Consider the following 22,715-nt stretch of genomic DNA (forward strand, 5'->3'; position numbering starts at 1 on the left):
GAGGAGAGATAGTTAAATGTATCTGTTAGCTGTTAGCAGCTGTTAGCAGCACTGTCCTGCTTGGCTAAATAACAGAGCTAAGAGCTAATGGCTAACGGCAAACGTTGACAGAGGTTTCATTGACTTCATTATGATGCTTTCAAGCTGTAGTCAGCAAAAAGGAATATTGGGCAAAGGAGTAAAAAAATGCTTATGATCATCATGACGTTTTGAAATGTAATCTTGTAAATTGTCGTTTTTCCTGAGAAACTTAAATACTGTAAATCCAGTTGTTTAACGGCGATGTTTTCACAGCTCTATAAAATAGATATTAGAGAGGAATGTATGACCTGTTTACCTTCCTAACAGCTCTAAGCAGCTTATCATTCATTTCATTACAACTATTAATGCCAGGATCTTTAATCAAAGCAAATATCAAACAAATCATTCCTTAATCATTTAAAATGTGACAGATAGATTAACAGAAAAAACACAAAACAACAAAAGTTGAAAGATATTTTGTATTTATTTTATTTTTCTGAATTCTCTATATATTTCAGGATCATGTTGTTTATTTTGGCCATGATGCATGACGCTCTCATATTGTGTGTAGCAGGTATGTAAGACCATGTTGATGTATTGATGTTATACGATGAATTGTTTTTGCCTGGTTCTTATGGGGTGCATATTTCAAAATGATACTTTTTTTCCAGATCACTACTGCTGAAAAGAAAAGTGAAGCTGTATCATTTAGGTTCAGAACATTCATAAACCTCTGGGATATGAACAATAGCTCCCGTACTTCAGATACATCTTCTGTAAGATCAGGCTCATGGGTTTTCATGACTTCATGGAATGATGATGACTTGTGAGGAAGAGTCAAACCAGAGGTGTGTGTGTGTGTCTGTGTTTTTTGTGTGCATGTATAGATCAATTGACACTTTGCATATTAATCAATGACAAAACATAGACACCCACAGTCCCATCTCCACAGACCGGTGTCGCCTTACGGGGTCTAAATCAGGAAGGAGTGGCCGTGGCAGTGATAAGATCGAGGGCCTGCGGGTTCCTCCTCTCTGCAGGGTTTTCCTCCAGCACATTATGGCAATGAGTTTGAGGCTTAAAGGGCCGGTGTGTCAGCCCGGTGCCAGAGGCATAAGCCCCACTCATTCCATCAAGCCTGAAATTAATTAAACAGAGCCCAGCCTCAATCACGAGAGTGCCAACCAACTCTGAGAGCTTGGGAATAAAAGGTATTGCATTTTTTTCCCATTCCTGTTGTTCTTTTAACGAGTGCAGTGTTTGAGGGGCGAGCTTTGTCATATTATCATCTTATTGTTACACCCCATGCTTCACATTAAAGCTACAAGGCAGGTTTTGTTTTTTGATGTAACAAACAATATCTCCAGCTGGAACAAGAGGACACGACGGAGAAGGAGAAACTGTTCAAGAGCTCCATCACGGAAAATATGTATAATGATATAGTGCTTTTTGTTCCCTGCAATATATGGAGTTATGAAGACACACACACACACACACACACACACACACACACACACACACACACACACACACACACACACACACACACACACACACACACACACACACACACACACACACACACACACACACACGCACACATTGTACATGTACAGTTAAACGTTAATTCAGTGTATAACTGTGTAGCTATTTGTATGTCTTTGTAACACTAATAACGGCAATTTCCAAAACAAAATGAGGGCTCTCATGTGCAACCACATGATAAAAAGACACAGTTAAACTCACAGCTTTATTTAGTGGCTCGTTTTGTCCAGTGCACATACTACTGTCCACCATGCAGGCTGATCCAGCCCTCTGAATAATGGTGGGGGGTTGATGGATAGCTGCTAACCACGGGGCCTGAACGCCTCACAATCCAGGTATAATTAACAGCAGCTATTTAATCTAGTGGCGGCTGCCAGCGGAGAGCGGAGGGAGGAGGCCGGCTGTCTGAGGGAGGGATTGCAGCTTTGTAGCCTCTGCAGGATTTGTTTCACCTCTTTGTCTGCTCAGCCTAAGTGGCCTGACAGGCAAAATGTCTCCCGACCTGGCATTGTTATCTGGCTGAAATGGACCTGGTCCAATAGCATGACAAGCCCCGTCTCGGTTCAAATATCCCCTCCCTCTGCTCTTTCTCTTTGTGCACGTTCTATTTGTTGTGATCGTGTACAATGTATGACACGCTACCAGAATATAGCAGAACCTTTATACCAGCCTCAGGAGGTCGGGAGAGAAAGAACCACACTGGAGAGAGTGAAATACACTGAAACGTTGACTTTAATGAAATGTATTATGTCAACTGATTTCACATAACTGTATTAGTATGTTGAACGCATTAATATTACGTTTAAATACAAAATATTAGGTTCAACTTAATATTATTGCTTTCAACTAACCTAATACAGTTATGTGAAATATTGACAAGATACATTTAATTAGAGTCAACGTTAAAAAAAACTGCACCACATTTATTACAAAATAGCAATACAATTAATACTGTAAAGAAAATCAATTTAGCGTATTATCAGCATTCAGAGAGCTGAGACTTGCTTGAATTAATTTATTTCTCATGTAGGTTAACATTTTTGTCAAAGTTGTTCTGTGTGTATCTGACTTGAAAAGTGAACAGTGACACATACAGTAAAGGCATGTTAATGCTTCTTACCTTGGTTTGCTTAAAGTAAGACTGTGTGGTTATTAAAAGAATAACCTCCTTCATATCAATCAATGGTATTGTGAGATTTGTACAGTTCTGCTAATGGAGGAATTAGAACACTTATATCAAGGAGAGTGATGATGGAGATCTGAACCACTTCTGCTTTCATGGCCACCTCACACTGTGAACACTCGTAGGTCACCACAGACTCAAATACTGTAAATAACAATTATAATCAAAAGCTCCTGTAATATGTAGATGACACAGCAGTGAGAAACCTGCAGTATAGTACAGAAAATGAATAATCCAAGAGAGCTGATTTCATATTGAACATTTGTTGCATTATTAGCTCCTGTGTCATGTAAATCATTTGATGTGACCTGTCTCAGCTGGTCATCTTATTCGATAAATGTCAATAAATGAAGCGCACGCGGGAAATAAGCTCTTTTCATCATTTCCCTCTTGTGTCCTTTTGACTCCCCCTGTTGTCCTTGTTTCCTGCCCTGTTGGGATTGATTCCTTTTAAGGCTCTAAGTGTATGTTTGAAACTGTCTTTGATTTGTCAGCAGGTGGGATTATCATGCAGGAAACACAGCTTCGTTTGTGGAGGCGTGGGGGAGAGAGTGAGCGCTTCAGGTTACACACTTGGAAAACAGTTACTTTCAGGCCCTGTTTAGATCCATGATTACCTCCCCTGCACAATCAAAGTAGTTATAATGAAAATGCAACAAATCACCATAGAATCCCCAGCCTTTTGTCTGGCCCACCTCCACCCCACCCCTTCTCTCCTCACTGAAAGAATGGCTCTGACATTTCAGCCTGGGAGTGGAGAATAGAGGCAGTTTGTAATGTGTGCAGCCTTGCCTTTTCTTTCTCCCCTTGTAGTAGTACTTAAGTGTCATGTTAAGCCCGAGGCAGGGAAGACTCTCAATGACCTACTCTGGCTCACAGTTTGTGTTTACTGTATTCTGGGGTGGCTAAAGCGCCAGCAGAGCCCCGTCTCTTATCAGCACATAAAGTCGAACAGATTGGAGACTCAAATTTCCCCTTCCAGCCAATGTTGGTTTTCCATTGTCTGTGCCTGACAATAGTTTCACATACCCTAGAGCTTGAGTTTCGCTCTTCTTTATTTTGCTGCATATTACCCTCTATGTGAGTGGGTATTTGCAAGGCAATAAAGAAGTTGCCCAAAACAGGCCCCTTGCTGGGTGGGGGGGGGGGCAGGGTGCCACGCTGTCGAGGTGATTCCTGTGAGAGCTGTCAGTGAAGCAGCTCTGCAGAATCCCTTTAAATGCAGAGCGCTGAAACTAACCAACACACTGACCCTCACAGACACAGACAGTACACACTGGAACAACTGAAACGTCTACTCTAATTAAATATATTATGCAAACACATTTCACACAACTGTATTAGTTTAGTTGAAAGCAATAATATTAAGTTGAACCTACTATTTGTATTGAAATATTTTACTTAATATTATTGCTTTCAATTAACCTAAGTTTGATAAGTCAACGGTTCAGTTTTTTCAGTGCAGAGAGAGCCATATTTTGGCTAAGACATGAGGTTTGAGAATAAACCTAATTCTAATTAGTATCTGAAAATACTTTATATATTTTGAAACGTGGTGGACGAATATTGCACTTGAGTACCTCTAACTTTACTTGAGTATTAATGTGCCACATACTTCCCTATATTTTAAAGGGACATTTATTTGGAAGCTAGTCCTTAGATGCACGAGGGACTGGACCCTACACTCTTCCATAAGTGGCTCAAAAAGGACCCGTATTAGAATAATATGTGTTTTTATGCCATTTTTTCATTTTGGTTAAGAAAAATCACTTGTATAATATTCAGTATTATATTTTGGTTCACACTAGAAATATGTTATATTTAATTTTTCACTATTTATAATTTTAGAAATGTTTTTTACATTTTGAAAAAAAACGTATGCGGGTCATTTTTGACCCACTTATGGAAGCTTGGGGTATTAATACAAAAACTACAATTTCTTAAAATCTAAATAAAAAATGTGAATGGCATGATATCCCAAAAGATTTTTTGAGGAAGAGCTGGAATATGAAATGATAAAAAAAATATAATTACAAAGATACTTCAAGAAAACCATCTCACCGGGTTAAAAAAGACCCACTTATGGAAGCTTGGGGTAGTAATACAAAAACTACAATTTCTTAAAATGTATAAAATTTAAATTTAAAATTAGAATGGCATGATATCCAAAACATGTTTTTTGAGGAATAGCTGGAATATGAAATGATAAAAAAATGTAATTACAAAGATACTTCAAGAAAACCACCTCACCGGGTCAAAAAAGACCCACTTATGCATCTAAGGGTTAAATAGTATTACGATACATTGTGTATATTGTGCATTGAGTATGTAAAATAAGCACCACCCTGGCTGACTACAATATTAAAATGCTTGTATGTTAACGGATGCAAATCCTCATTATTGGAACTTAAATTTGATACTGTTTCTGAGATCAAAACAGTTTTCATCTGGGACTTTGACTTGTATGTATTGAAATTGCTACTGTGTTATTGATTATTATTAATCAAATAATTGTATATTTGGTCCATGAAATATTTGAAACACTGTCTATTACAATGTCTTGTTTTGTCCACCATCAATGCCGAACCCAAAGATCATCAGTATACTATTGAAGAAACGAACAATTGTTACCCTCACTTAAGTTAACGTTTGAGAAAGCTATTTTAAAATAATCTTATGTTGTACGCTGGATTTAAGTAATTCAAAGAACACTCATATATTAAACGTGTATACCAGGCTGGGTGAACCTATCAGTGACGTAGAACTAGCTGACCTCTTTCTTATTTAAATGTGGTTATAATTCTATTTTGACATCACCTAGTTATCTTGGGTTGTAACATCAAAATGCAGCTAGTGTTATACAGTAGCCTGTATTCCATTGATCTGAAACATGAAAAATGACCACAATTGGTTATGAAAAAAACCTTCCTCTTAAAGCGACATACTGTATGCAGACTCAAAGTACATTAACATTTTTTTTAATCATTTTTAATAAATGATCAATTAAAGGAATCCCCAACCAATCATGTATCGGTCTCATAAACAGGTGCAAATGGTTCCACTCTATTCTGTGAAATGCAGCTTTGGGTATCTGTGTTGCTCCTCCCCATGGTTATGACAGTTGTTCCTCCATCACTAAACACAGAGCTCACTGAGTGCTGTATGCTGGAGCAGCAGTGGGGGGAGCTGTACTGTTAGCCAGTCTGAATCCAGTGTCTGCGAACAGGTTGGGGTGGGGGTGAGCGGGGTCAGAAAACAATGCTAAACAGCAGATTCATGTTTTTCTGCTTGAATAGGCATGCACATATTTGATTATGATTAGGATTGTTACCTGACTCTCTGGTGGGAATCCTGTGAAAAAGAGATAAGACAAGGAATGCCTTCTAATGACGATGCTGATCATAGGATATTAGTTTAGCTCAAAGAAAGAAACTACCATATGTATATCATCTCATTTTCCGATAATTCTGATTGTTTGATTAAATATTGAGGAATACGAAACGTGTACGGACAAAACAATGAAACTTCATGACAGACGCTAAGATTAGGTTGTGATCCCTTTTCAAGTGGATCCAATCATCATCAAAAGGATGTTCAGCTTCAGGTTCAGTGAGGACCAGACCTGATCCCATCACACCAGTATCATAGTAGCATCACAAAAGAAGGGAGAACATTCATCGATATTCATTTGACACTGTTTCGTCTTTTAGACTACACGATTTCCCAACCTTTGATGAAGTGATCTGGACAGAACACCACCTACTATATTTTATGTATACAATTTATAATCTGTATGATTTTATCCGGATTTTTTAATTTATTCATTTATTTAGTAAATTATTATTTTCTTTTATCTATTTTCTTTTTTTTCCGAACTGTAATTGCACCAGTATGTCTATGGTAAAATGTATTTTTCTTTGTATGTTAAATTGTGCTGTAACTGTTGTGCATCTGACAATAAAACCTTCAAGATTGAACTTGAATCTGTATTTATGGTAAACTGAACTATTTGATAGATTAGAGAGCTTGGTAAAACATATTTGTTGTAGTATTTAAGACATTCTCTATTTATTGTATTTATTGACCCACAAACATATTATTTTTGTTGACTTTAATTAAATGTATTATGTCAACATATTTCACATAACTGTATTAGGTTAGTTACAAGAAATAATATTAAGTTTTAATAAAAATCAACTTCATATTATTGCTTTCTACTAACCTAATACAGTTATGTGAAATGTGTTGCATTTCATTAAAGTCAATATTTCAGTTTTTCAGTGTGCAATGCAGAGTACTGAGAGCCTGAGGGAGAAGACACACACACACACACACACACACACACACACACACACACACACACACACACACACACACACACACACACACACAGCGACATACTGACACTTTGATCCGCAGTGACTAGTTAATCAAAGGCAGTAGAGAGAACAGATGCAGGTTGAGAGCATCCTCAGAACCACCAGCATGTTGCACAACACAACGGAGAAAATCCATGTCATCTACACTTGTTCTGTTTTTTCAACGTTTCAGTATTTTCAGTGAAGTTCCTTCCGGTTCTTATTACACTTGAAACCTTTCTGGATCCAAAACAAAGTATTTTAGGTTCTATCACAGTTTATACTCACTTTAAACAAAAATAAGAATATTCAATGGCCACTGAATTGCTTTTTGGACTCTCCCTGAATAATGAATGTGGTCTGGACACCATTTTTAAACCACAATATCACTTACTATATTTTATGTATACAATGTATAATCTTTATGTTTTTTTGTCTAAACCTGATTTTGACATATCAGAGCTTTAATCTTAAACTCTCCTCTCTAATCCGATCAGTGTTTTTGAACATAAAACCAAAACAGATTATTGTCAACATCTTATTGTAAACAGATAATCCCTCTATGTGTAGCCTTTTGATGCAGTTGTAATTGATAAAAAAATCCTTTGTTGATCCCTGGACTGAAACCAGGACAGAGTTGAAAAGCAGGCAGGGCCTTCACCTTTGTGTGTATTGGAGTATCTGATCCACTATCTGATGGAGGAAATGGCCTGGAAGTGTCAGTCAGTCACTTGTTAGGGCAGAGGAAGTCACACCGGCTGAAGCAGGAAGTCGTCACCAGGACCCAGCTGACTGAAGCCCTGCATTGTATCTGAGATATGTTCTTCAAAGGCACAACATCACATTTCTTTCTCTCACAAGCAGCCTGAGGCTCAGCATCCTCCACTGAAGTTTTTCTCAGCGGTTTAGTCTGAGGTGATCCCTCTAGGGCTGAACAATTACATTGGAATTGTAAAATAGAAGTGCAAAATGTGTGTTAAAATACCATTTTGAATGTTGTATTGTGGGTTTGCAGTGATACAAATACAATTTCACAGAGTAAATTAAACACATTTTTTGGTAACAATTCTCATTACTCATTGATTTGATAATTTTTCAATGATTATGGGAATATTGATGCAAAAAGGACAACTGCAAAATGAGTCAAAATAATTGCAATTTGTTATTTTTTCAAATTTGAGCAGCCCCCCCCCTGGTCTTTCCTGTGGAGATATCAACAGTTCAATATATTTACTTTTACAAATAGTTTTCTTCAAAAGGGGGCCCTAACCCTAACCCTAACCCTACCTACTAAAAGGTTGGGGAAACACTGCAAAATATAGGCGCAAAACAACAGGGCGCAACAAGATGACGCAGTTTAAACAGGGGCAGTTTAATGTTAAAATATAAAGTATTATGGTTGTGAATAATCACTGTTGTATCTTAGAAACAAAGGAGGAGGTGTTGTAGTGTAAAGCTCTCAGGAAGCAGGCTGGGATGGAGGTTAGGGTACATTTTAGTTGTACAAAGTGTCTTTGACACCAGAGATCCTGTCTGTTTACCATTAAAGATTAAAGGGGCTACAATGAATTATGGCCTTCAGGTTTGTCATTAGCGATGCTAACGGCTAGGTTGTAGATATGGTACCGCCACTTTGTAGGTTGGTCCACCATTGGTCCTGACATCCGAAAAATTATGACAAATATTGGATGGCTTGAAAATGTGGCACACATATATTCATGTTCATTCATGTTCCTTAATTTTCTTCTACACCGTCATCAGGGTGAAATGTCTCTTTGTGATTTGGACCGTAGCAGGTAAATGTGAACTTTGACCTGCGCCAGAACCTGGACAGTGACTGATGATGTTTTACAAGTACACAGAAAACCGGTGCAGATAACGACAGGTAATAATAATAAACAAATGCACGTTGGTCTAGTTTTCATAATGTTCCTCCTTTTTCCTAATGCTCGTTGCTTTGATTTGATGTGTGTGTGTTTGCCGTTGCTGGGATGTTTTGGGAATGCTTATGCAGTTTGAATGCTGCCTGTTATCACAGCCCATCCACACTGCTCCACCATCAATGAGTTAATGTTTAACCAGCGATGAGACCTGGGGAGGGAGCATTCCGGGATCAGTCACTCCTCACACTTCATTGTGTTGCTCTCCTCTTTCCAGACCTCTGTTTGTTTGATGGCAATGAAACAATTGAGTTGGCAGGTTGCAGCCACCAGTAAAAACAAATGCATCAATCACGTTGTGCAAACTCTCAATGCTAGCTCTCATCCCGGTCGACTGAGAAGGATTCTCAGTCGACCGGGCGACCCCCCCCCCCCTCAGCCCACTCACCACACATGAGATGGTATCTAGGGACACAAATATGACCAGATGTCTTAGAAACAACTTTACAACCAGAGAGCTATGTTTGATAGACATCAATAAAATGATGACTTTTCACGTGTCATGTTGAATATGTTTGCATTTTTGAGAAGTCTTCCCAGTATTTGCTTTGTATTTGATTACTTTTAAACTGCTTTGTGAAATTATGGGAGGGTATTTTAAACTTTTTAGATACAGTATGTTGCAGTAAATACACATGTCTGACAAAATGTCAAGATTAGTTAACTCGTATGGTGAGAACTAATCTAAAGCAATAATAATAATAATAATAATAATAATAATACATTTGATTTATATAGCACTTTTCCTGGTGCTCAAAGCGCAATAATATTAAGTTGAACCTAAGATCTGTGATTTAAACCTAATACTATTGCTTTCAACCAACCTGATACAGTTAGGGGAAATCTGTTGACACAATACATTTAATTAAATGCAACTTTTCCGTGTTTTCAGAGTATAATGTCTTCTCTGGACGTGCTATGTCTAGTCTGAGGGAATAATCCTAATGATTTCATATTTGATCAAGGTAGCTCTAATATTACTTTGGAGGGTTTGGAGGCGACCAGAAAGAATGTGTAGCAAACTGGGGCTGTGGAGTTTGCGAGATGAGGGTATTTAAATGGCAGGCAGGGTGTAACTATTAGAAATGTAGGATTCTCACAAGTTCCCCAACATAGTGGAGGTGCAATACAAACATCCGTTGAGTTATCATTTAAAATGAGTTTGTGGGCTATATGTATCTCCACTTCTTCCTGGTGCAATTACATGGTCAATTCTCAATTACTGGTGATACCTTAAAACAGAAGACAATAGATCACTTCATTAGATCATTATGTCTTTTAGCCTCTTTTGGCAAATAATGTCCTCTCATTGTTAACCATTTAAAAATAAATACTTATTAAATTACTCATTAAGACTGATGATTGGCTGTAACAGAACAATATGCAGGCTTGGGGAATGACTTAATATAGGAATAACGGGATTATGTTATTAGGATACATACGAAAGTAAATGGTATTCCCTGACAGCAAATCTGTATGATCGGATTACTGTTATATGTTTAAAAAAGGTGGGGGGGAGGAGTTATTAGCATTATTAAATTGCTACAATATATACAATATATATATTATGTTTAAATAATACTGTGGTTGATCTTAATCTACTGCATTTCTTTTTTACTTAAATCAATATTTTATTTCTTTTCTTTTGTGATTTTTCAAACTGCTCTGTGTGCTCATGTGTTCCTTGTTGGTGTCTAGGCGTATGCACAGGAGTACAGGGTGTCACAGACAGCTGGTCATGTTTTGGGGAAGATGAAGTCAGCACCTGATGGACAGGCAGCGAATGAATTTGTGCCGCTGCATTTCAGCTTTTATGCTGCTGTAGTTTTATTTAAAGTTTGGGAGGTGTAATAAAATCTTATCTCTTGCTTTCACTGTGGACAAGTTGGCTCTAAACTGCCGTCTCTGGGGCGCTCTAAGTGTCTGTTTGCCCCCCCGCCCATAAACACAAGGCCTGATTAGCTTAGCAGGAGAACAAATCAATAAAAGCAGCTGCTGCTAGCAGAGCATGGAGCGTGCAACAACATCAAAAAAGCTCAAATGTTAACATTTATAAATTGAACGAAGGCTTGTTATGATGCACTTCCACAATTGCATGGATAATGTGCACTTTTGATTATGTCAGATTGGGTCATTTGAATGACAGTTTTCATTTAATGCTGGGAATAACAGGAAATAACAAAAAGAGGTGAAATTTGAACAGAGTGGTCCTGGGATTTATGAGGAAATTCATCAACGTCTGTACCGATTGGGTGTTAACGTTTATTTGGTTTTGACATGATACCAAACAACAGCCTACTTCCAGGAAGGTGGCTGTGTAAGCCCAACAGTGGCTCTCGTTTCATGAGTCACAAACTGCCTGTTCACAGAAAATCAGAAACAGAGAAATACAAAACATCTTAAAGATCTTTCAAATGAAGTTTTTGGCCTCTTGCTGTTGAGCGTGGCTCAGTGAGCCGTGTTGTTTCTGTCGGTGGTCTGTCACTGGCTCATAACTTCCCTCAGTTTTGCTCTTTGTAACAGAATGAGAGGAGGAAATGTGTTTCAAAGCTCTGACCGAGAGCACAGCATCTCTGCATGGATCCCATGGAGCAACACAATGCAAATCCAACTTGTAATCAGCTTTCTGAATAAACAACTAATTAGCCCTCCGCCAGCCCCTAATGATGTGCTGACAAACACATGGAGCGAAACACCGGCCTGATAAACAGCAGGAGCTGACAATTTATTCAGACTCTTATCTCAGTCGAGTTTAGACAAAGGCTTGATTAGAAACAGAGGAAAGTCAACAGCGTGGGGGAGGGGTGGAGGGAGGAAGCGTGTCTTGACAGGCTACCTCCCATCACTAATATGAGAGGGGGCTAAGTCTATCTATGTATGGACTCATTAATAGGCTATATTTGGTAGTAGTCCAACAAACAAAGTTACTAATTCAAGGTTTATTTTTAATTATTTATGCAGCTTTGTTTTATTGTTTTTGGTTGCCTAATGCATTTCAGATGAACTTGAGCAAATCTTTTATACGAATCACGCACAAATCATGTGAAAGGAATGGCACTGCATCGCCTGCCGTCTGATACATTCATGGGTCCATTAGCAGACACGGTGGGTCTCAGATGTGCACAAATATGTGTTGTACTTCTTTTATCTTCTTCTTTTACTCACCAACAGTAATGTATTCTGTTTCTGGCCTTGCTCCATCTCTTAACATTATTCCAGGCTCTACTATTCAGCCTTCATTTTGCACAGAGACCCAACTTGTTCACATTCTGTATCAGTGATATAAGGTTACCGAGTAGCATCAATATCACAGAATTACAGCATCGTCTGAATACTTTCTTCAGTGATCTGTTCAACACGGCTCTTAATGTTCCCTTTGGTTTTGTCGGCTGTGCATTGTGATGATGAGATGTAAGTGCTTCACTGGTATGTAGGTGCAGTGGGTCGGATCATTCAGCAGCCCTGAGCGCAACTCAACCACAACTTTTACTCAGATATGGTGCTTGCTTTTCTCAAATACTGCGATACAGTGATACATCCCAAGTTGTGGAAGGAATGTAGCTCACTGAGTTCACACAGCAGAGTCCTCCAGCATGCCCTGCAATGCCACCTTTCAAAAATGTAGATGGGTGATATGTTTTTAAAGTCAACTAGGTCATCCATGTGAATGGTTTCAATTCCAAATGTTTCTTTAAATGGGATGGAGGCAAAGATTGTGCATAAACTGTCTTTGCTATGATATCATTATTCCCGCTCATCCAAGCTGGCGTTCACTAGTGATGGGAATTCCGGCTCTTCTTGGTGAGCCGGATCATTTGGCTCGGCTCACCAAGAAGAGCCGGCTCTTTCGGCTCCCAAACGGCTCTTCAGTTTACCACATATTATACCTTTTATAATTCAATCAAATGTAGCCCTGTTTTGACTAATGATTTATATGTGTACACATATCACTTAAATTATTCAATACATCCTTTGTACTGAAGTATTCAAAAGTAAAAATTACATGTTTAATATCAATTATTTGCTGTGGCCAGTTTTCATTGCATTTACAGACCCTTGTATCTCTCTGATACCACCCAATGAATGCACTGACTTGCTTGTAGAACCACGCTACACAAAGCAGATAGCAACACCTATAAAAACTTAAGCATAGACATTTAAAAAAAGGGGCTACTGTATCGACATTTTAAAATTATATTTAAAGAAAAGGCCCTGACAAAACAGCAGGGCTCTATTTCAGTATTAACTATAGAAAAAAAGACAGCAACAGCTGACATCAAATCTTTGCTGAGCCCAAGGATAATTATAAATAAATAACATAGTGAAAATAAATATATTGCAATGCTCAGTACAGCAGCATCCAACCGTCTCTAATCATAAAAAAACATAATACAAATAAATGTATTGCAATGCTCAAAACAGCAGCATCCAACAGTCTCTAATCCTTGGATATTACATGCCACTGCATGCATGCACGGAGCAGCTGTAGCGCGGAGATCATCATATCATTCTGTCTTGTATTACTTAACAAAAAATAACAAAAACAAAAAAACGGCTCGTTCGCGGGCGCGAGCCGGCTCCCGTCGTTCACTTAAAAGAGCCGGCTCTTTGAGCCGGCTCGTTCGCGACCGACACATCACTAGCGTTCACCTTAATGTCCAATCAATAGAGTTCCATTTCTGTGGAAGTTTGGTCCAATCCAAACGTTGATCTTGTCAGCAACATGACGTCCAACTAAAGACACCCTTCACCTTAGGTTGTTGAGTAAAAACATTAGTAAAAATGTACGTGCATAAGATAAGATAAGATATACTTTATTTATCCCAAATTGGTATGACTTTCCTTACAGCAGCATAATAAAACAAGGCATTGCACATAATAAGACATTCAAAAGGAAAAATAAACAATTATAAAATATAAACATTTCAAAAATAAAAATAATACAGAACTAATGAGTAGAAAATATACAAGTTGAAAGTGATGGCATATTAAATTAAATATAAATGTAAAATGTACAGTATGAATTTGTCAAGTTATAAGTCCAGTAAGTAAGTCAAAGATAAGATAAGATGGAGCTTTATTGATCCCCGTTGGGGAATTCAGGTTTCATAGCAACAGAATAAGCCAGAAACACAGAAAGTACACATGGGGTAATAAGAATAAAAATAAAATAATAAAAAAGAACTAAGAATAAACATGTAGTGATAGTATTAATCGAAATAACAAAAATGACATGAGTTAAACTCAGATATACAGATATGTATGAAGGTTAAATATATATTTGTAAATGTGCAGGTAGCAGTGCGGAGAGAGTCTTGTGTACATACAGTGCAAATATCATTAATATGAATGTTCAGTGCAGGTTATTATCGATTGGTTGGATGGTTAACTCTTGGTTGTGCAGCCTGATGGCTACTGGCACAAAAGACTTAGAGCTACAGTGCAATGGTCCTAATTATATCTTTGTGCATTGCATGCAAGAGTTCACCCTGAGTCAAGTTTGATTACCTGTAGCTAAAGCAAAGAAAAGCTCTCACGGATCCAGTAGCAACTTACCTTGCACGACAGCTGTGATATTATGAAATATCACAAGTACCATTAGTACCGGCTTCAAGTAATGTTTTTGTTTCCAGCAAGTATCCTGACCAATCAGGGTCCAGTGAGGAGCTCATGGCAGCTACTGGCGTTTTTCAGATGTATGTGACGTCGGTCAAAACAACAATGGGGGAGCCTAAAGACGTTAGCATAGATGCTGAAATAACATCAGTCAGGCCTATATCTGAACTGGAGAGTTACTTCATTGAAAAAAGAGCAAAGACCGCTTTGCATTTTCTTGGTGGAAAATGTTTCCTCTTTTCTCCCGACTACTACTAGTTCTACTTCAGTGAGAGTCAGATTCATTCATTGAATCATCTACCAAGTAGCACATTTTGTACTTTTTACTGCATTGCATAGACAGATGGAAAACAGACAGATGTTTGATTATTTTGGCTAATAGCTATTTTATTCACCACAAACCACACTGTCCCATACAGAAGAGCCGGGCAACTGATTACGACGTTTCCCTCCAAAATGAATCCTCCATTTGTACATACAAATTGCAAATTCAGTTATTTTGGGGCGGCAATAGTTGTGTAGGACCATATCAGTAGCTGTGATTTATCAGAAAGCCCACTGAGGGAGTGTGCTCTGGGTAACTGAAGTCAGCCTCACATGTCAGAGCTCAGCTTCAGGGCCATCACTCTGAGACATCAGGAGAGCGTGCCTCGCTCTGCAGAGCCGAGTGCTTCCTGATCAACTTTACTGCCGGAGCAGAGGGTTTTACTGAGCAGTCCATTTCACTCTGTCCTATCTCCTATGTTGTGTTAACAGGCAGGACCATGCATGCATAAAACAGCCTATCAGAGCCAATGAAGAGCCTGCTCCTTTAAACATGAAGTGCTTCCTGTTCTCCCCTTCCCCAAACACAGTGTATGGGTTCATGTCGTCCGGCCTGTGTTCTGATGACACTCCAGGCCAGTGCAGGTCCATGTTTGAATCTTTAAAGCACACATCTGATATTGCTCAACTAACTCCATATGAGGGTGGTCTGTAGCACCACATACATCCCTACAGTTCATGCATGTTGATGTGTCTGATTCACGCCTACTGTCAGTTCAACAGACCACTGCTCACATACCAAAACAGACCACTGGTTCTTTGCATGTTGCTCATGCCATCTCAGTCAGTCTCAGCTGGTCAACTGCTTTTAGGATAATTTGAAGGTCTGTTCACAGGGCCATACAGTAAGCTGATTCACAGATCTCTCTTTCCCAATGTAAGTCAATGGAACATTGGGGACAATGGCATAACGTGACCAACAAAGAATATATATATATCCTTTATTTAACCAGGTAAAGACCCATTTAGATTACAATCTCTTTTCCAAGAGCGACCTGGCCAAGAAGGGCAGCATGAACACAGTTACAACAGATAAAACACAGACTATACAGGTAGACAAATACAGCTGTAAAACACAAACATGGCACATTAGCCAGTCAATATGCAAAATAAACTATTCAAAGTCATTAAAAAGTGGCAAAATGTAAAACGACTTCAATTTTGGGATATACGAACACTCACATCTACCAATGCTTTCTTGTTCTCTGTCCTTTAAGATGGACTTAAATTCCCCCAAGGTGATAACATCTGAGAGTCTCAGCTCCTTCTGTACATTATTCCAAGCAGAGGGGGCAGCATATTTAAAAGCTGTTTTACCCAACAAGAAGTTGTAATTACACGGTTTGGCCAGAACAGAAATTGCCTCAAAGCGTATCACTTGTTGTGGGGGGCTTGTTCTCTCCCCATTGCGTACATCCTGCCAGCCATTACCATGCATGTGCAACTCTTAATGATGATTAATGATTTATGCGTCTTAAATTGATGATGCAACAACATAATGAGTGAGCCATTTTGATTCTTTCTCATCTCTGTCATGACCAGGGTTTAACAACAACACCAACACCAATGAAATCACATCCATACAGGGTTAGCAGAATAAAGCTGTTATATGTATAATATATATATGTTTATTTTTGTTCTTAACACAGTGGTATCATATTGGTTATCAGTGTTGGAAAATAAGTAAGGTATCATAATCTAGAGATCTTGAATTGTGTTGGGTTGGTCTTCTCGAATGCAATAAATAACCAATGTATAACCATTAAAAAAGTATATTTTCTTAAAGCATGTTTCTCTTTTATCCAGTGGAGGTCATATTCTTCCAAATGCTTATTTCAGAACCACCTCCAGATCCATGTTTTGAGACCAATTCACTTAAAGGGGACCTATCATGCAAAATGCACTTTTGTATGTCTTTTATACATGAATATGTGTCCCCGGTGTTCCAGGGAACTCACCAAGTGTCAGAAAACACAACCCTCTCTATTTTCCTCCATACCCAAATCTCTAAAAAAGGGGCTGCAACGGATCTGATACAGACTGATCCAGATTTGAACACTTCACTGACGTCACAGAAGTGGCGCTACGGCTATTGGGCCAACTCTCCACCTATCAGGGGAATGTAGGGTTGGGCCACGGCCGGCCATTGCCGCTCGAAAGCGCTGGAGACGCTGTAGTACATATGCCAGGCCTGTAAGTGGCGCTGTAGTCTGCCACAAAAGCAGCAAAGAAGTCTTCCCGCGCATATGGTAACCATGGTTACCCTTCTGTTTATTCTCCGCTGTGGCTTTTTTTCTCCCTCCCCGAGGCAAGCGTTTGCTCCCGCTGCTTTAATTCAATGCAATCCCTCCCCGTCGAGGCAAGCACTGTAATTCTCTCCGGTTAGTCCACCAGCAGATGACAAACACCCACCTCTCTGCCTCTTCCAAGGAACGAGGGGACCGTGCGACAGAGTTTCAGTTTCAGTTTCTTTCGCCGGTCAAGATGTCCATTAAAGTTGAAATCTTCCAGACAAAATTAGAAAAGTGCCGGTCAAAGGTCTTCTTTGTTATTTATTGAGCTTTAAAACAAATGAATAACGACTCTATAGGCCTATAATAATATAATAAAACCATAGACTGTATATATAAATAAAACACGGAGGACGGAGATCTTTTTTTCTCCCCCTCTTGACTTGATCAGAGCACGGCTACCCTCTCCTGCAGGGGGGCGTGGTCTCACAGAATCAGCCCCGTAGACAGCAAACAGCACATAGAGCGAAATGAGGCATGGCTAAAATGCATGATCTGTTTGGTATTTTGAAAACAGAAACGTATAAATATACCTTATATAGGTATGGCCCTACAATATATCATTTAAATATAGCATGATAGGTCCACTTTAAGTTACCTGTGTTATGTTCACATATTCCTTCAGCTGTCAGAGGGGAGACTGTGAACAAGTCAAACCTTTAAGTATTCTACAGTCAGTGAAACGCCAACACAGTTATTGTTATTATTGTGTGAAGACAGATAGAGATAGCAGTAAATACAAGAAAAACCAAAAACACAAGTGGTGTCAGAGCTGTAAGTTTCAACAGGAATCGACTTAAAATTAACTGAAATAATACAAATATTACAACAGTTTGACACAGGATAAAATACAAATAAAAATAGGAGCCACTTCAGTTTCAGGTGCAGATAATATGTACCATTACAATGAGAACAATAGACACACCCATTGGTTAGCACCCCAGTTTAGTTACTAAATTCAGATGGTTGGTTTTGAAAGATTTTTTAAATGTTCATACTTGTTTTTAACTAATAAATCTCATTGCAACTGTTCGAATTATTATAAGAGAGGAATCTTTACATGTATGCTCTCTGCAAACAATTATAAAATAATAATTATAGGTCAAAAGCCATGAGAATGTTTAAAGGTAGTACTGATTACAGAAGTGGAAATGAGTTGCCGTGTAATTGTAATTTGCAGTATTTTTGGTGTATTCTGCATGTCAATTGACTCCATGCTGGGCAACTAAGCTGTTGGCCTAGCTGGTCAGAGAGCTGTTGGAGGCCGACAGCAGCAGCCTCCCTGCCTCTGAGAACTGTCAGCCACACCACAGGTGTTGATTTATACCATTAATAATTCACAAAGTTGCTTGCTCTCTTCTGTGTTGGCCAGATGCCTCTCTGCCCTGCCAGAGCGTGTCAGCTGCACACTGAACTGGGCATGTCACAGATGCAGAAATAAGACATAAATATTTTAGAAAATATACACCAGAAATAGCCAGTGGACAGGCTGCACATCTGAGAGGACTGTCATGTTTTAGTGGCCATCTTCTCTTTTTTTCTAAAGGTGGGGGAGAGATGGAGAATGGTGGCAGGCAGGAGAGCACGTATCTCCTGTTCCTCTGATTGCTGCTCTCTAATGAGCATGGCGGATGGTGAATCTTTTCAGAGCAAATTGTTGAAGACATCTGGCCAAGCTTTCTCTCTGATGCAGCTGAAATGTCCCTCTAGATGGCGTTGTCATGGCAACCTCTAACTGCTATTCAGCAGCGTTGTGGTTTGAAAGGTTTAGGGTCCATAGTTGAAAATCCATTTGGGCCTCTAGCAGAGCGCTCTGCACTCCACTCCCCAGGCTGGAGGTGCAATAAATAGTCCTTGCCCAAGGAAAAATAGATTTTCTTTATGAATTGATGGCACTCATAGCACCAACATGCCTTTGTTGTTTGCCTTTGTCATAAGGGCCTTATTAGTGGTAACACAATGGAGTGGTTTGGCAATGCTAGTATCTTGGAAAATCTAGCCCTAATGGAAAAGTGAAGACATTTTTTTGTTGTCAAATTCTTATATAAGGTTCTACATGAATTACTCTTTTGGAGTCAGACATTTATTGCAATTTTCTAAACAAAATATAGAAAATTGCAATAAATTGTACACTGCTCTACAATACTACACCTAAGTAGCTCTACTGGAGAAATGATGGTGGGGCGAAGTGGAGGGGGATGGGGATGGGGATGGGGGGGGCTTAGGTCCGTCCCCACTGTTAGCTCCCCACAACAACACTTAATGACCCCTGTACTTCAGCTGAGATGAGACACTCCATCCACAGAATTATCTGAAGGGCGCTGTGTTTGAGAAAATTATCTCATCCTCAGAGACAAAATTGCAGGGAACTTGTCATTACAATTAGCATACTTTGGTCCTTTGGCGCATTTTAAATACGAAAAGCCATATCCAGCCATCCGACACACTCGCAAGATTCATTAGCTGTTCTGCATTTGCTTAAACAAAATATGTAATTGTTACGGCACCGAGCACAGGTGCTAAATAACATTGGCATGATGAATGTGACTGTTATTAATCATAAGGTATCCACCAGAAACACAGGGGAGATACAGCGAGCAGGATTCAAAGCCCCTTTGTCACGCAGGAAAAACATTGGGTAACACTTTATATTAAGGTACACAAATTAACCATCAACTAGTTGTTAATTAACATGCATATTAGCAGTATATTGGCTCTTCATTAGTCATTATAAAACACTTATTAATGCCTTATTCTACATGACCATATTCTGCAAGTAATAAGCCATTAGTTGAGAGTTTTTCCTCAATAACCCTCTAATTAGTGCTTATTTATTGTAAGTAAGGAAGTTGTTGTACATGAGTTTTGGTCTTAATAGGCTCAATATGGGCCTAATAAGGCAGTAGTACCACAAGAATAGTAATTCTCCCATTATAACACTTAACAAATATGATCTATTCTTATGTAACAAGACATGAAACTATAAGTGTTAATTGTGTCTAAATAACAAAAAATTAGGTATTTATTCTAAGAATATGTTTTGGGGTATTGACAGTTCAGCTACCAATAGCAAGGTGATATTGACCTGTATGTTTCATATTTGCACATTTATATTTTTGTGAAATTTGTACCGAAGAAAGCAATGACTGTAAGTGTAAGTGTGAGCCTTACACTTACACTGTAAGGATTAGTAACATGTATTGTGTTTATGTGATGGCATTTGGAGATGTTTAACAGGGTTGCCAACTTTGGGTACCTGGCTGGAGTGAGATTTTGATATCATGGGTTTAATTACACATATGCGCACTAAATGACTGCTATCGTGTCAGCAGCGGGACCTTAGCATATATAGGATATATATACAATATATACAAATACACAATATTGGACACAGACTATAAAGGGCACAAAGTTTCATTCACTAATGAAAGTCAAACACATGTTTGTTTCCACTGTTTTATTGTGTGCCTGTAAGCAATTAATTGACTTATTGTACGATAAATAAAAATGAACTCGATAAATTGCCATTTACATGAGGATGTGACTAGCAGTTTGAAAGGATGCACTTGAATTATTATTATATATTATCATTATGTCAGTGGTCTAAAATGGTCATACAACAGTGCCGACAATATTATCGTTTATCGCAATAATTTCCGGGAAAATGTATCCAACAAAATTAATTATCGTGAGAGGCCTATACATGAAACACACACACACAAACAAATCTACAGACTTACTCCAAACTGCCAAATATATTAATTAACACAATCTCACTCTCATATACTCTTTGACTCTATTTTGGCCTAGTAGAACAATAAGCAGCAGGCTTTTACTTCTTTATCATTTCTACTGGATCTTAGATCTGCGCATGCGCAATACGGGTCGGGGATTGACCAACCGGCTCCCACTGCTCTGCTGTCTGTTAACGTTGTTAAGAGTGGTGGGGGCGGGGAGGGAGCGGATCAACAGCTTGAGCAGCTGTCAACTCAACATTGTAAATAACCAACCAAAAACGATCGCCGGTTCATCTTGTTTTTGGCGTGAGAATAGTTTGGGCAGCGTGAGAGCGTGAGATTAAGAGTGAAAGCGTGTGTCACACGCCAGATGCATGAGAGTTGGCAACCCTGCAGACTGTTTAAACACAATGAGAAAATGCGTTAGCATTCGCGCTAGCATTTGTGTTAGCATACATGGTAGCGTTAGCATACATGCTAGTGTTAGCCATACTAGCCATACATGCTTATTGCACAGCTAGCATTAGTTATATTTACCTTGTTTACACTTAGCGGTCCTATTTGTTAATTTGTGTATGTTACACTTGCATGTATGAGATCATTAAACTTGTAACTTCTTTTTTTTTATAGTTTCACTCCGTTTGAATGTCAGTGGACTGCAAATAAGTCAATAAAGGAGCATGGCTGCTCATTCCCTGGCTCTCAAAAGAGTTTGGCTAGCTGTTTAATCTATGTTCACACTGAGACAGTACAACACAGAGAGAACAGTACACCTATTGTGTAAGTATACAAGCAGGTCACACAGTATGATCACAAATACATAAACTCTGTTAAAAATCAGTTTTTATTAAAAAAAGTAATGGCTGCATATGTGTTCTCAGCCTTGGAGAAACTTGACATGTTTGGTACATGTGTCTGAACCTCTCTTTAGTGGTTCATTAATAAAACAGATATTTCAACAGGGTTGCCAACTCTCACTAGCCTCGATTAAAGCAAACAGAGGAAGACGACATATATCAACAAACCACCGCAGCCCGGATCTATCTATCTATCTATCTATCTATCTATCTATCTATCTATCTATCTATCTATCTATCTATCTATCTATCTATCTATCTATCTATCTATCTATCTATCTATCTATCTATCTATCTATCTATCCCATCCATCCATCCATCCATCCATCCATCCATCCATCCATCCATCCATCCATCCATCCATCCATCCATCCATCCATCCATCCATCCATCCATCCATCCATCCATCCATCCATCCATCCATCCATCTATCCATCCATCTATCTATCTATCTATCTATCTATCTATCTATCTATCTATCTATCTATCTATCTATCTATCTATCTATCTATCTATCTATCTATCTATCTATCTATCTATCTATCTATCTATCCATCTATCCATCTATCTATCTATAACTTAGTCTTCATTTACAATATAGACAATATGCATCATTTTTAAAACAACTTACATCTATTGCAGTTATGATGTCATAATAACATACAATTGTATAAAACACAATTTGCTTACATCTTTGTTCTCTTTTGAGAATCAAACAAAACAGATTTAAAAAAAATAAATGCAAACAAACAAGTGAAATTAACTAAATTGCTGAATTGCTTTTAATTCACTGGCAGGAGCGACAGGAGTGAGCAAAAAGTGAACAACGAGGGAGAGATTGAA

The sequence above is a fragment of the Trematomus bernacchii genome, unplaced genomic scaffold, assembly GCF_902827165.1.
Source record: "Trematomus bernacchii unplaced genomic scaffold, fTreBer1.1, whole genome shotgun sequence".
NCBI lineage: Eukaryota > Metazoa > Chordata > Actinopteri > Perciformes > Nototheniidae > Trematomus > Trematomus bernacchii.